The 13,910-nt window shown below is 49.4% G+C and overlaps 1 protein-coding gene across 2 annotated transcripts in view; it reads left to right on the forward strand.

Moving 5' to 3' along the window:
• The window catches only part of Ksr2 (kinase suppressor of ras 2), a 382,945-nt gene that overhangs the window by 134,267 nt on the left and 234,768 nt on the right, over window positions 1–13,910 (forward strand). The window lies entirely within an intron of this gene.

Below are 13,910 nucleotides of genomic sequence, written 5' to 3' on the forward strand. Positions count from 1 at the left end.
CCCCGGTGTGCCTGGGGAACACTGTAAAGGAAGCTCGCAAAGGGCACCAAAATGCATCAATGTCACATCAAGGAATGAGGTGGTTTACCAAGAGCTGGCCTTGAACTCCCTCTGTTGCTCAGGAAGATCTTGAACTGGTCATCCTCCTGCCTCAGGATCCCGAGTAGCTGGCGTGATGGGCTTGGACCACCAGGCCGTGTTCATTTTATCCTTAAACACAGCAGCTCTCACTTAGCTGGTGGTAAGTGGGGAGTCCATTAGCATTTTTTCCCTGTGACTGTACTCACTTGCTGAACTGCTGGCTATGCCCGCCAGGGGTCACTGCAGGGGCTGGATGGCCCTCCACCTCCCTGGATGCTTTTCCTTGATTTTGCCCATTTGGGTACCCCCCCCCCTCGAGTCCCCCTTAATCACCTCTGTAGCAAACATAATGGGAAAGAGCTCTGGGTTCAAACTTTTACTTTTTCATCTGGGTTAGTGCTGAGTCCTTCCCCAGCATACAGGAGACCCGAGATTCAATTCCCAGCAACCCCACCCCCTCAAGAAAACATTGGTCTCACAGTTCTGAAGGCTGGGACACCCAAGAGGTATCGCTTGCATCTGTGAACCTCTGGCAAAGGCTCCCATGGTCCAGCATGGCAGTGGGTGTGCCACGGAGAGATGCCACATCTCGTTCCCTCTTCTTAGGAAGCCACGGGTCCTATCACATGACCTCTTGGAATCCAAGTTACTGCCAGCGTCAGCCAGCTTTCTGTTCACCGTAACAACTGTCTGGGATTGAACCTCCCCGTCCATCGCGGGCCAGTCCCCTTATGTTTAGACTCGTGGTACGGCAGCATGTTGCTGTGGGAGCCTGTGGCAGAAACTACTCACCCTCGCAGGGAGCAAAAGAAAGGGGTAGAAACTGGGGCCCCACAATCTCCGTGGAGAGTATTCCCCAATGACTTGAAGACTTCTCTTTCGGCCCCGCCCTTTAGCTGACCTCCCACCCCATCCTTTAACACATGGGTCTTTGGGAAGGGAGACAATTTGTGTGTGTGTGTGTGTGTGTGTGTGTGTGTGTGTGTGTGTGTGTGCGCGCCTTGGTGTTTTACCTGCATGTGTGTCTGTGTGAGGGTGTCAGATCTTGGAGTTACAGACAGTTGTGAGCTGCCATGTGGGTGCTGGGAACTGAACCTGGGTCCTCTGGAAGGGCAGTCAGTGCTCTTAACTGCTGAGCCATCTTTCCAGCCCTGGGAAGGGAGACGTTTAATGTCCAAACTATGTCCTTCCAAAGCGCTACCTCTGAATAACACGATTCCAGTACTTGGACTTTTGGGGTGCACATACTGTGGCTCTGATGGGCCCCTCCAAGTGTGGTACCCTAACTCCCGAATCAGGCCACCCTTAGGGCTCGTCACTCAGGACGGAATTATGTGGACCGTGACATATTGTGTTGCTGAATTCTACACACGTTGGTTCTGCCCCATTCTGTGATTTTTATCAGTTAGAGAGGTTTAATTATTCGTGAGCCCAGAGGGATACTTTTAAAGACACATTTGTTCTTTATCTCTGGGCTCTGGGGCACGAAGTTCTAAAAATAGCCTTTGAAGCTCATTGCTCGGGAAGCTGGGGCCTCAGTGGCAGGTGGGGAGCCGGGAGGGAGTGACTGTTGGGAACTTGCTTGCGTAGAGCTCCTCCAGGTCCAGTTCATGCCAACATTGTGCCCGGACCTGAGATGTTAGGAACAGACAGGAAGCGCCAGGATGTGACCTCTGACCTCCAGGGGTTGGAAGTCTGATTGCAGGTGTGTGGTGGGTTCGCCACTCAGAGATGAGTGGCTTTGTGTTATTTGAGGTGGTCACTGGGACTGTGAGACTGCATGTGGCATCATCTTTGGCATAAATCCTCATCACCATGGCCTATGGGTCCCCTTGATCCAGTCCCTCGACTCACCCCATGGTCTGTGCTCCGGTCCAGGGGCTCTCAGGTTTTTCTCCAGCCTGTCACATCCTTGGACATGTTGGCTCCGGGTTGGACACTTGTTCTTCCTTCTTTGCCTAATTAACTGTCACTCATCCTCCAGTCGCAGCTCCTAGGGATCTTCCCAGGAAGACAGTCTGGTCTCCACTTCCGCCCGGTGACATTGTGACTAACTAATTAATGTGGGATTTCCCACTTTCTGTTACCTCTTCTGGGTCTGTCCTTGACAGCCTGTGTTCAACAGGAAGATCACGACTCTACTTATGTCATTTCAGATGTTTTAGTGGTTATATTAAAAAGAAAAAAAAAAAAGAAAGAAACCCAAATCCAACTGCCAAGTATTCCTATGGCCGTAAAAATACATCATGAAACATGTCATTTTCGCCATTCTGAGTGAATTCTGCGGCATGAAGAGCAGTCACATGGCTGGGGTATTACCCCCGCCATCTCTCCTGGAAATGTTCCATCATCAGAAACAGAAATCCCTTTCAATCCCTTTTACAGGTTCTCATGTAGCCCAGGCTGGCCTCCAACTTACTAGGTAGCTGAGGATAGCCATGAACCCCTGCTCCTCCAGCCTCTGACTCCAGGTATATGTCAGCACACCCAGTGCAAACTGTAACCCTAGTCAAAGATCAGCCCCTGCCCTAGTCCCAGGCAGAACAAGTCCGTCTTATACATTTGACTGTCCCAGATGCTTTGCACAAGCGAGGATATGTTAAAATGGGCGTATGCCCGCATTCTTTCCTAAACATGCTACTTTTTTTTTTAAAAGAAATTGTTATTATCATTTTTGTGGAGGGAGCATGTATGCCAATGTACATGTGTAGAGTTGGTTTTCTTCTCCCATCTTGATGTTGGTTCCAGGAACTGAACTTGGATCACTTGGCTTTTGCAGTAAGTACCTCTACCCACTGGGCCATTTTGCTGGCCCAGCATGCTGTGTTCCAGAGTCATTGGTGTGTGTGTGTGAGTGTGTGCGTGTGTGCGTGTGCGTGTGTGTGTGTGTGTGTGTGTGTGTGTGTGTGTGTGTGTGTGTAAAGGCCAGAGATCAACCTCTGGGATTCAAACTCAGATCTCTGACCCCACTGGGCTCTGTGTCCCCAAAAGACCTTATCTAGGGAGGGGCTGAATCTAGATGTCCTCTAAAAAGTCCCCTGTGGCTGCTAAGGGTCTGCGGTCGATGGAAGGCATTAAACAGGTCAGTCCAGGTTTATCCAACTCTCTCCCCTTGGAGTCGCCTACATCCCTTCTGGCTCTAGGTGGAGGCAGTGTGGATACATTCCAACACACTGAACTCCCGGCACACTGGGCTGGGGCACTTTGCTGGGGCTGTCTGTGGAGGGAAACTGAGCCACCAGGGGCATGTGGTGGCCCTGCTGAAGCTGCATGGCAGTGAGCTGGAAGACAAAGGGGTTTGGAAAGCCTCTCCCTGCCACTCATCTGGAGATAAAAATAGCGAGCCTTGAGGCACCCGAGGCCGTCTAATGTCGCCTTCAGCTCTCTGGAATCTGCAGACACGAGCAGTTGGAGAACTAATATAATGTGTGTCACTCAAGGGAGGCAGAGTATTAGACTGACGGAACGTTCTGGAATTAGCCCTGCCTCAGAGGTTAGCCTTTTCCAGTCTGGCTCCTCCGGCCATGGGTTTTCTTCTGTGGTTCTCATGGGTGCGGTGCTGGACAGGATCCCCTTGCTAATGCCCTTATATCCCTACTTAGACGCCTGTGTGGCAGCCTGTCTGGGAGTGCTGGATGTGGACAGGCACAGTTGTCTTTAGGATGCAAACCAAAGGAGGCAGAAATAAAATATAGACACCATTTTTCCATCTCTAGCTCCCAGGCCTCCGTGTCTCTAGGCTAGCCACCTGGGAAGGTCTGCCATGAGTGGAGTTCTGTCTATGGTAAGGTCTTCTGCTTTCTTCCTAAATTAAAAAAATGGGCAGTACAGGTGATCCCTTCTCACCTACAGTTCTGTGTTCTGCAGTTTCAGTGACTTACGGTCAGAAATGTTCAATGGAAAAATCCTTGAACCATCCACGTGTTTTAGGTTACACATTGTTCTGAGTAACACGGGAAAGCCTTGAGTCATCCTGCTCGCCTGTCTGGGATGAGGAGCATTCCTCTGTGTGACGAGTCCATCTTGTGTGTGCTACCCTCCTCTTGGTCATTTAGATGCTCTTTTGGTTATCTGATCTGTTCTTGGGGTGTCTGTGCTGCATACACTACCCTCCTGTTAGTCATTTAGAAGTCCTATTCATTTACCGATCCTCTGTTGGAGTGTCCACGATGTGTGTGCTACCCTCCCGTTAGTCATTCATAAGTCCTATTCATTTACCCATCCTCTGTTGGAGTGACTATGATGTGTGTGCTACCCTACCATTCATTATTTGGATGCTCTCTTGGTTATCCAATCAGCTGTGGGGGTGCTGCAGCACTTTCATTCAAGCAACTTTTAGTACTGAATGAGATGACCCCCCAAAGCAAAAGTGTGGTGATGCTGGCACAGTGGACATGCCAAAGCGAAGCCATGAAGCTTCTTGTGAGTGGAAAGACAAACATTTTTGACAGCGTAAGGAAAGAAAAGGACTCATGTGTGGAGCTTGCTAAGAAGGACAGAACGGTCTCTCTGTGAGCTGGTGATGGAGGAGAAGGAGGAGGAGGAAGTCTCTGCTATTGTTGCTATTGTTCCGTGATTGCAAAGCTATGACCATGGAGCATGGAAGTTCTTGCTGACATTCTGTGTGGGTCTGTGAGTGTCAGGACATCTGTGTGGTCATGGCCCGGATCCCCACCACTAAGGAGCACAGTGATCAGATGGCAGTAGCGTTGTGACAACTTGAATCTGTGGCTCTTTCAAATCAGCCATTTGACTCAGTTGTCAAATATATATTGAAACAAGATCTGACTTATACATCAAGATGAAGAAGTATGAATTATATGCAAATACATAAATAAAAGTAAGTGCGAATTGCAACTCTGGGTGGCAGGCCCTGGGCAGGGTGGAGGTGGGGTTGTTAGTCCAGATAACATCCTGAGAAAGAGTCCAGCCAGCAAGATGGATGATAAACAAGACACCTGCATACAGCCAATTCTCACTCTTTGCAGATTCTACAGGTGTGAACTTAGAAGCTTTCTGAAATGTATTTATCATCCCAAATCAAGAGTTACACATACCGAGTGGCGGAACCTTCCGGTCTTTGATGCACATGTTCCCAGCTGGGATGGGGCCAGGTCACACTCCACTGCTACATGTTGTAGCTCTTAGAATATGTGTGATGGTTCATACTGACCATCCACCTGACAGGAACTCGAGTAACCTTGGCGACAAACCTCTGGACATGTCTGTGTAAAATTATCTAGATTATGTTAACTGAGGTGAGAATACCCTTCCCCCTCCCCGCCCCCAGTACGGGCTGCACCGTCTCACGGGTTGGGGTCCTGGACTGAATAAAAAGGAAGAAGCGAGCTGAGCTCCAGCATTCACCTCTCTCTGTTTCCTGGCTGTGGATGTGAGTGGTTAGTGCATTTTCCTGCTGCCATGCCTTTGCCGTAGGTGAGGGTGAGTGGGATGTGCGGGGATGGATAAGGATGTGTGGGGGTGGGAAGAAATGGGTGAGGATGATGGGGATGGGTGAGGATGGGTGAGGAAGATCAGGATGGGCAGAAACAGGTGAGAATGAGTGGGGATGGAGGAGGATGGATGGACCAAGCCTTTTTTAGATTGGTGGTGGGGGGCGGCGGCGGCGGCGGCAGCAGGGGGGGTGGAGTGGGGGGGGAGGGTGTCTTGGAGCAGTGGTTCTGAACCTGTGGGTCATGACCCCTTTGGCAAACCTCCGTCTCCAAAAATATTTACATGACTGTTCATAACAGTAGCAAAATTTCAGTTATGAAGTAGCAATGAAATTAATTTTATGGTTGGGGGGTGGTCAGCACAGCATGAGGAACTGTATTAAAGGGCTGCAGCATTAGGAGGGCTGAGAGCCACCGCCTTGGAGGCTCAGTTTCCCTATCTGACGACACACGTCTTGGATCTCCAACATCAGATCCAAGTATCCAGCAATGGAAACACACTAAAGCCGGCTGAAATAGGTTTCCAATTTTGGATATGTGATCCTGGGGCTGAGAGGATTGACTCTGACATGGTGGATATTGTGTCCCAACCAAGAAACAGGCTCCGCCATCAGACCCCTGGAACTGAGTGGGATCTCAGCCTCAGACAAGTGACTGGACTTTTTCTCAGAGCTTTAATTTCCTCACCAATCTCACAGGATTATAACGAGAGTGTAATGAAGTAAGGTGGGAGCGGGGAGAGGAGGCAGGGAGGAGCCTGGGCCAGAGTCAACACCCAGCGTCTGCTGCTGTGCCCACCAATAAATGTGCTTTGCTGAACACCCACCAGGATGGAGATGATGCTGATGGTGGTGATGCTGCTGATGGTGGTGATGCTGCTGATGGTGGAGATGATGCTGATGGTGGTGATGCTGCTGATGGTGGTGATGATGCTGATGGTGGTGATGATGCTGATGGTGATGATAGTGGTGATTATGCTGATGATGGTGGTGATGGTGGAGGTGATGGTGGTGGTGGTGGTGATGGTGATGCTGATGATGAGATCAGCTGATGGGAAAAAGTGAGAACCACTGCATGAAGCTGGTGGGAATGAAGAGTGGCACAGCCGATCAGAAAAATGGTCCAGTGGTTTCTAGGGTGGTTAGAGAGCATTACCCCCTGGCCCAGCAATTCCACTCCTACTTTATGCTCAAAGCATTGGAAACAGATAACCACACAGATGCTGGTTCCTACACGTTCCCCACAACACTGCGAACGTCAACATAGTGTGCTGCGTCCAATGGCTGTTGAGTAGAGAAACAAGCTGTGATGCCAATGTCGACCTCAGCCATGAGAAGGAAGCAGTGGGCCATGCTGCAGTGTAAATAAATGATGCAGACTGAGCCAGACCCTAATCACCATGCATGGCATGATCTACCGATAGGAAAGATCCCGCGAGGGCAAATCCACAGAGACTCGAAGCCGTGTCCTCGCTGTCAAGGGCGGGAGACAAAGAGAACAGAGGCTGACTGCTTAGTTCTGGGTACGGGGTTCATCTTGAACTCCCTCCGTTGAGAAAGCCATGACACAGCACTGTGGACATCCTAGACGCCAGCGGGCATCACACTTGAAAGCCCTTCTGTGGGGCTGAGGAGATGATTCAGTGGGTGAATGACCGGCTGCGCAGGCTTGAGGGTCTGATTACAGCAGGTGGGGTGGAGCCCCTCACCTCATGGCAGCCAGAGCAGAGGACAAGACCAGGAAGAAGGGACAGGAAGAGGCTGGAGTTGAGGTACATCTTTCGGGGCACCCCCGAGTGACCTCCAATGAGGGTCCACCTTCTGTAGCTCCCTGGGTACTTCATAGCCTATTCGGATTTAGGGTCCAACAGTGGTTGCAGCCATCAGATCGGATCATCCCTGGAAAAGCAAGATATGGCCAGAAGCATGCTGGGACAATGTCCCGAGCAGTTCTTATTTCTTATTTAATGAACTTGGCTGTCAGGGTTATGATCGCAGTATATGCTCAGCAAATATTAGTGGCTAATAATAATAGGAGCTAATAACTCTCTCTCTCTCTCTCTCTCTCTCTCTCTCTCTCTCTCTCTCTCTCTCATGTGTACACATCTATGGGTAGAGAGCCCCGTGGTTGGCCTCAGGCATCTTTTTTTTATCTTATCTACTTGGGCAGAGTCTCTTGTTAAATCTACAGTTTGCTATTCAGTTGAGTCTGGCTCACCAGTTTGCTCAGGGAATCCGGTGTCTCTGCCTCCCCAATGCTGGGATTACCTTGGGGCCGCCACACCCAGCCAGATTTTAGGTGGATTCTGTGATCAGATCCTGAGCTCATTAATTTTAGTCAAAATGGGGGGCTGGAGAGATGGCTCAGAGGTTAAGAGCACTGGCTGTTCTTCCAGAGGTCCTGAGTTCAATTCCCAGCAACCACATGGTGGCTCATAATCATCCGTAATGAGTTCTGGTGCCCTCTTCTGGCCTGCAGGCATGCATGTAGGCAGAACACTGTATACATAATAAATAAATAAATGTTTAAATTTTTTTTTTTTTTTTTAGTCAAAATGATACAAACCAGAGTCACCTGGGGAGAGAGACCCTTAGTTGAGAAACTGCCTCCATTAGATTGGCCTGTGAGCATGTCTGTGGGGTATTTTCTTAACTGATATGTTAGGGTCCAGGTCACTGTGGGTGGTGCCACCCCCAGGCAGGTGGCCCTAGGCCAGTGGTTCTCAACCTTCCTTAGGCTGCGACCCTTTCAATACAGTTCCTCATGCTGTGGTGACCCCCAGCCATAACATTATTTTGTAGCTACTTCGTAACTATAACTGCTGCTGTTGTGAATCGTAATATAAATATCTGATATGTAACCCCCTCAAAGGGGCTGAGAACCACTGTTCTAGGTGATATAAGAAAGCAAGCTGAGCAAGCCATGGGGAGCAAGTCAGTAAGCAGCAGCCCTCCATGGTCTCTGCTTCAGTTCCTGCCTCCAGGTTCCTGCCCTGCTTCAGTTCCTGTCCTGACTTCCTTCAGTGCTGGACTGTGATGGGGGAAATGTAAGGCAAATAACACCCTTTCCTCCCCGGGTTGGTTGTGGTGTTGGTCACAGCAGCTTAAAGCAAGTGAGGACAGGGCCTGATGTTCATGGGGCAAGCCCTTTATTGACTGAGGTATCTCTGTAACCCCGGAGAATAATTTTACACAGTATTTTTAGTGTGCCCACGTCTGCTCTGTAGCTGGCCACATGGGGTCAACCATGGAATTTTCCACTTGGTGCTTCATGGTGGCCCCATAATCGTTTTGGACTTTGGAGTCTTTTAGATCTTTGGATCAGGGATCAGGGCTGCTTAACTCATAATCATAGAAGCCGCCGCTGCCGCTGTTTCTATTCTTTAACTTACTGTGAGTCTGGAAAAAAAAAAATCTTCAAGCTGTATCTACAGATCCTGCTTCCCAGCCGAAAGTTAGAATGATTTAAACAGCAAGCACTTGGAAATATGCAGGGGACTTCCAAGCCCCAGTAGGCAATCCTGGAATGGTGAGGGTGGGGTCCACCCCTTCGCAGCTGCCTCTGAAGGGCTGAGGCGTGTGTGACGCTGGCTCTGAAATCCAGACAACTTCTAAGCTCATGCATTTGCCTGTTTATATGGTTTCAATGGAACGGGACAAAGCAGTCAGACACTTGCCTAGACTTTCTGAAATCATTTTCTCTCTCTCGAATGGCGTTTTACTTCTCCAGTCCCTTATCAGAGAATGTCAAAAGAAAAAAAAAAACACCCTATGCCTTGAAATGCCTTTAATCAGTCCTCAGACCTTTCATTTTTTAAAATCTATTCCCTTCTCTCCGCCCATCTCAAGACTTGAAATAAAACGATTTTTCCAGAAACGAGTGACAGGAGGCAAGGGTGACGATTAATAACCCCGGAGCCCATGCCACCACACCTTTCCTATTTAAAATGAAAAATTACCTTTTTTCCCTTTAGACTTTATTAAAAAGAGGATCAAAAGTGGGGGTTCTGATAGCATACAGCCCATCATCGAGGCGCTTTTGAAGCCTCTCTGCTTTGGAGTCGGCTCTGCTGGCTGAGCAGTTTGGATAATGAAATAAAACTGTGCGCGTACTTCTTGGGTCCCCGAACTTCTGATTTTTGAGCCTTTGGGTGTGGAGAGGAAGCAGATTTGCCTGGGATGAGAATGTGCTGGGGGGTGGGGTGGGCTTCCTTCCTTCCTTATCTTTTTAACTGTGAAGAAATACTTCAAGAGGACGACTCCCTGAACCCAGTGGAGTGTCTGTCTGTCTGTCTTTGGAGGAACAGTGGGTCTTGGGAAGCATTGGGTCCCCACACAGCAGCAGGATACTGTGTGAAGGCATTGGTCTCCATCTACTAAGGGATTTTGATCAAATCCTCTCACTCATCTAAAACTTGATTAAGTAGGCCAGTGACCCTGCCTTCCAGGAAGACAGAGCAACTGATCCTCTCACTCTGAGAACCTGAGGTCAGCCACCGTCTCCCAAACGTTCTTTTCCATCCTATTTGTTATATTTTAAATGATGTATTTGTGTCTGAGTGGGATATATACGAAAGTGCAGGTCCCCTGAGAGGCCAGAAGAGGGCGTCAGATCCCCTTGGGGCCGGAGTTACAGATGGTTGTGAGCCTCCCATGTGGGTGCTGGGAACTGAACTTGCGTCCTTCATGACAGCAATATCCTGTTTTGACCATTCACCCGTCTTTCCACACCCAGCTCCCACCCCTGCTTGTTTAAGACAGGAACATGGGTAGTTCAGGTTGGCTTCGAACTTGCCACTTAGCCAAGAATGACCTTGAACTCCTGATCCTCCTCAGTGGGATTCGAGATATACAGTGTGTGTCAGGGTTTGTTTGTTTGTTTGTTTGTTTGTTTTTGAGACAGGGTCTGTCTATGTGTAGCCCTGACTGGCCTGGGACTCACAGAGATCTTGCCTGCCTCTGTGCTGGGATTAAAGATGGTGTGATATGTCCGTTTTAGTAACTCCTCCTCAGTGTTTAGCACACATGGATCCTTCCCCTGGGGGGCTTGCTAGGGATGTGGTGCTTTAACAGAGCACACTAGCACAAGTCCACACACTCACAGACCCCAGGGCTTGGAGTCAAGCCACAAAGCTTAGGCTCCACCCTCTCTGGGGGTCTGGTCCCCGCCCCTCCCTCCCCTGGATCTGGTGGGTGACCGTTAGCATCCTCGCATCCCTTGGCTTGTTGCTACATCCCACGAGGCTCTCCCTCCAACGTCACTCTGCCTCTGCGTCCTCTCTATATTGGGACAGGGTGTCAGTGTGTAGCCCAGGTGGCCTGGGATTGGCTGTGTAGACCAGGCTTGTGATCTTCCTGCCTCAGCCTCCTCCTGCCACCAAGCTTGTCCCCTCCCCTCTTCGTATAGCTACGGCCGATTAGGGATGACCTTATCTAGAGTGAGCTCAGCTCAATTCCATCCGCAGGGACTTTATTTGCAAATAGGGTGTTGGGGTAAAGAGGCCCACCTGTGGCATTGCTGGGTCCTTTCTCTTACAGCTCGATCCTGAGGTTGAAGCCAGGCCACATGTCGCTCCCCGAGGGTCTGTGTCTTCCAATCTGCTCTTTACATTTGTTCAATTGCAGCATTTAGCTGAGAACCCAATCCACGTCCATTTACTGTGAGTTGCCTTTGAAACCGGCTCTGTTCTTTTTGGCAAACTTCTGGAAGACTTAAAAACGAGACAACAAACCAGCAAACCAGCTCTTCCTGCCCCCAGATTTCTGTCCCCACTGGTCCCTCAGCCTGGAGCACCGCTCTTCACTGTTGGCATGGTGACCCTTCTTGTTCTCAGCAGCTGATATGTGGTCTCCTGGGGGGGGCATTGTAATCGGACTTTTTGTTGGGTCCATTAGCTCCCCAATAATGACCCAGAAACTTACTAATTATAAAAGCTCGGCTGATAACTTAGGCTTGTTTCTAACTAGCTCTTATAACTTAAATTATCTTTTTGTTTTGTTGTTTTGTTTTTCAAGACAGGGCTTCTCTGTGTAGCTTTGGAGCCTATCCTGGAACTCACTCTGTAGACTAGGCTGGCCTCGAACTCACAGAGATCCACCTGCCTCTGCCTCCCGAGTGCTGGGATTAAAGTGTGCCACCACCGCCTGGCTAATCTATGTTCTTTTATGTGGCTCAGTTACCTTTACTCGGTATTGCCCATGCTGCTTGCTCTGTGTCTCCTGGCATCCCCAGGGCCTTTTCTCTTCCCATCTTCTTCTGTGCCTGGAAATCCTACCTAGCTGTTGGCCGTTCAACTTTTCATTAAACCAATCAGTGACACATCTTCACAGTGCACAAAAAGATTATTCCACAACAAGGCATTCCCTAATCACATCCTGAGGAAGGCTCTTTCACTTCCCTCTTCCCTCTGACTCCATCTGTCCTTCCTCCCCACTTCCTGTGTTCGTGGTGCTGGGTATCAAACCAGGGTCTCAAACATCCTAGGCAAGAGCACTACCCCTGAGTCTTAACGGAACTGTTTGCTTTGGTTTTGGTGGTCTGGGACAGGGACTTGATGTGTCCCTGGGGCTGACTGACGATTTTCATTGGGTACCTGTGGAGCCACATACAGTTGTAAGAGAAGGTCACAGGGGGTACCTGGAAGGCTTCGCTCAGTTTCTGTCAATGGTGATGTCTTGCTAAATGATAGATGCACAACCAGGGTACAGATACGGATGCAGCCCAGTGATCTTGCCCAGACGTGCCCAGCATTGTGTGCATGCACGCACGTGTGTTTGAGGTGCGTGTGAGTGTGCATTCGGTTCTGTATAATGTCCCACAGTGGACTCCCATGTCTATACCACTGTCAAAATAATGAATGGTATATCTCTCATCTGTTGCTATTTTATAGCTACATCTCTTCCTCCCATCCCCTCATCCGCCCCACCTCTGGCATCTGCCAATCATGTCTAAAGAGTTGTTCTCTGTAAGGCTGTGGAAAGGGAGTCAGAGAGTGAGCCCTTTAATGTTAGTCCATTTGTAATCCCTGGAGACCCACCTGAGCTCTGTGTGTGGGTCCTTGGCTCCTTCATGCAGCAATGTTGTGGCCATGGTTTGTGTGGACCATCTGTTAGCCACTCACCATCACTGACTATCACACAGTTTCCCTCCCCATAACCACGTGAAAGGCCTCCAGGAACTCATCTGCTTGTCCCATCAAGTCTTGAGTCCGTGTTGGAGTCAGGTATTAAGATTGTTCCATAGGTGGGTAGTTTGAATGTCATTGCCCCCCAACAAAAGCCCACAGGGTGTGGCACTATTAGGAGGTGTGGCCTTGTTGGAAGTGTGTCACCATGGGGGCGGGCTTGGAGGTCTCCTATGCTCACACTAGGCCTAGTTCAGCTCACTTCCTGTTGCCTGAACAATATGTAAAACTCTCAGCTCCTTCTCCAGCACCGTGTCTGCCTACATGCTGCCATGTCCCACCATGATGACAATGGACTAAAGCTCTGAACTGTAAGCCAGCCCAATCAAATGTTTTCCTTTGTAAGAGTTGCTGTGGTCATGGTGTCTCTTCACGGCAACAGAAACCCTGACTAAGGCAAGCATCATCCTTGGCAATCTTTTAGAGCAAACCCTGACGCGGTTGGATGTTGGGACCCATAAAAGGCAGGGACTAACTGCTTTGCTTTGTGAAGTCTTTGGGGTGTGGGCTTCGCAGCCACGAGGCAGTGGAAGGCAAGGCTGCTAAGTGGAGGGAAAGCAGGGAGATTTCAGTTTTGTTTGTGAGGGCCAAGTGGTGTGATCGGATGTTACAAATGTGCCTGCGATGTAGCACACGTGTGTACTGATGTGCATGTGGTTTACTGAGCATCGGACATAGTGAACATGAGGTCTATGTGCATCTGATGAAACATGCCTATGCTATAATGTACTTATGGGCAGTGTGTCTGGAGTAAGGTGCACGTGATGTGACATGTGTATGCTTTAATGTGTTATGGTCTGATGCGTATATGATGTGGTGTGTGTGTGGTGCAGCATGTCTACCATAGATCATGTATGTGCTGTGAGGTCCCTATGATGGGACGTGCTTATGATATGAGGTGTGTATGATGCAGTACACAGGGCATGAGGTGTGTGCAGACAACAGGAGGTGTGTGTGATGCATTGCATATATAGCATGAAGGATGTGTGAACACACCATGTGAGCCACACACAAGGTGGTCAACATAAAGTGTGAGGTACAGCAAGGTGATAGATACACAACATGAGGTGTGTAGGAGGTGTGTGTGTGCACATAGCATGAGGTGTGTGTGGCCTGAGGTGCATGGCGGCAACATGTATGTCATTTACTTAATGTGCAGGTGCCAGAGCATGCACGTTATGTAGGGTGCATAT

This window comes from Peromyscus leucopus, chromosome 23 (genome assembly GCF_004664715.2).
Source record: "Peromyscus leucopus breed LL Stock chromosome 23, UCI_PerLeu_2.1, whole genome shotgun sequence".
NCBI lineage: Eukaryota > Metazoa > Chordata > Mammalia > Rodentia > Cricetidae > Peromyscus > Peromyscus leucopus.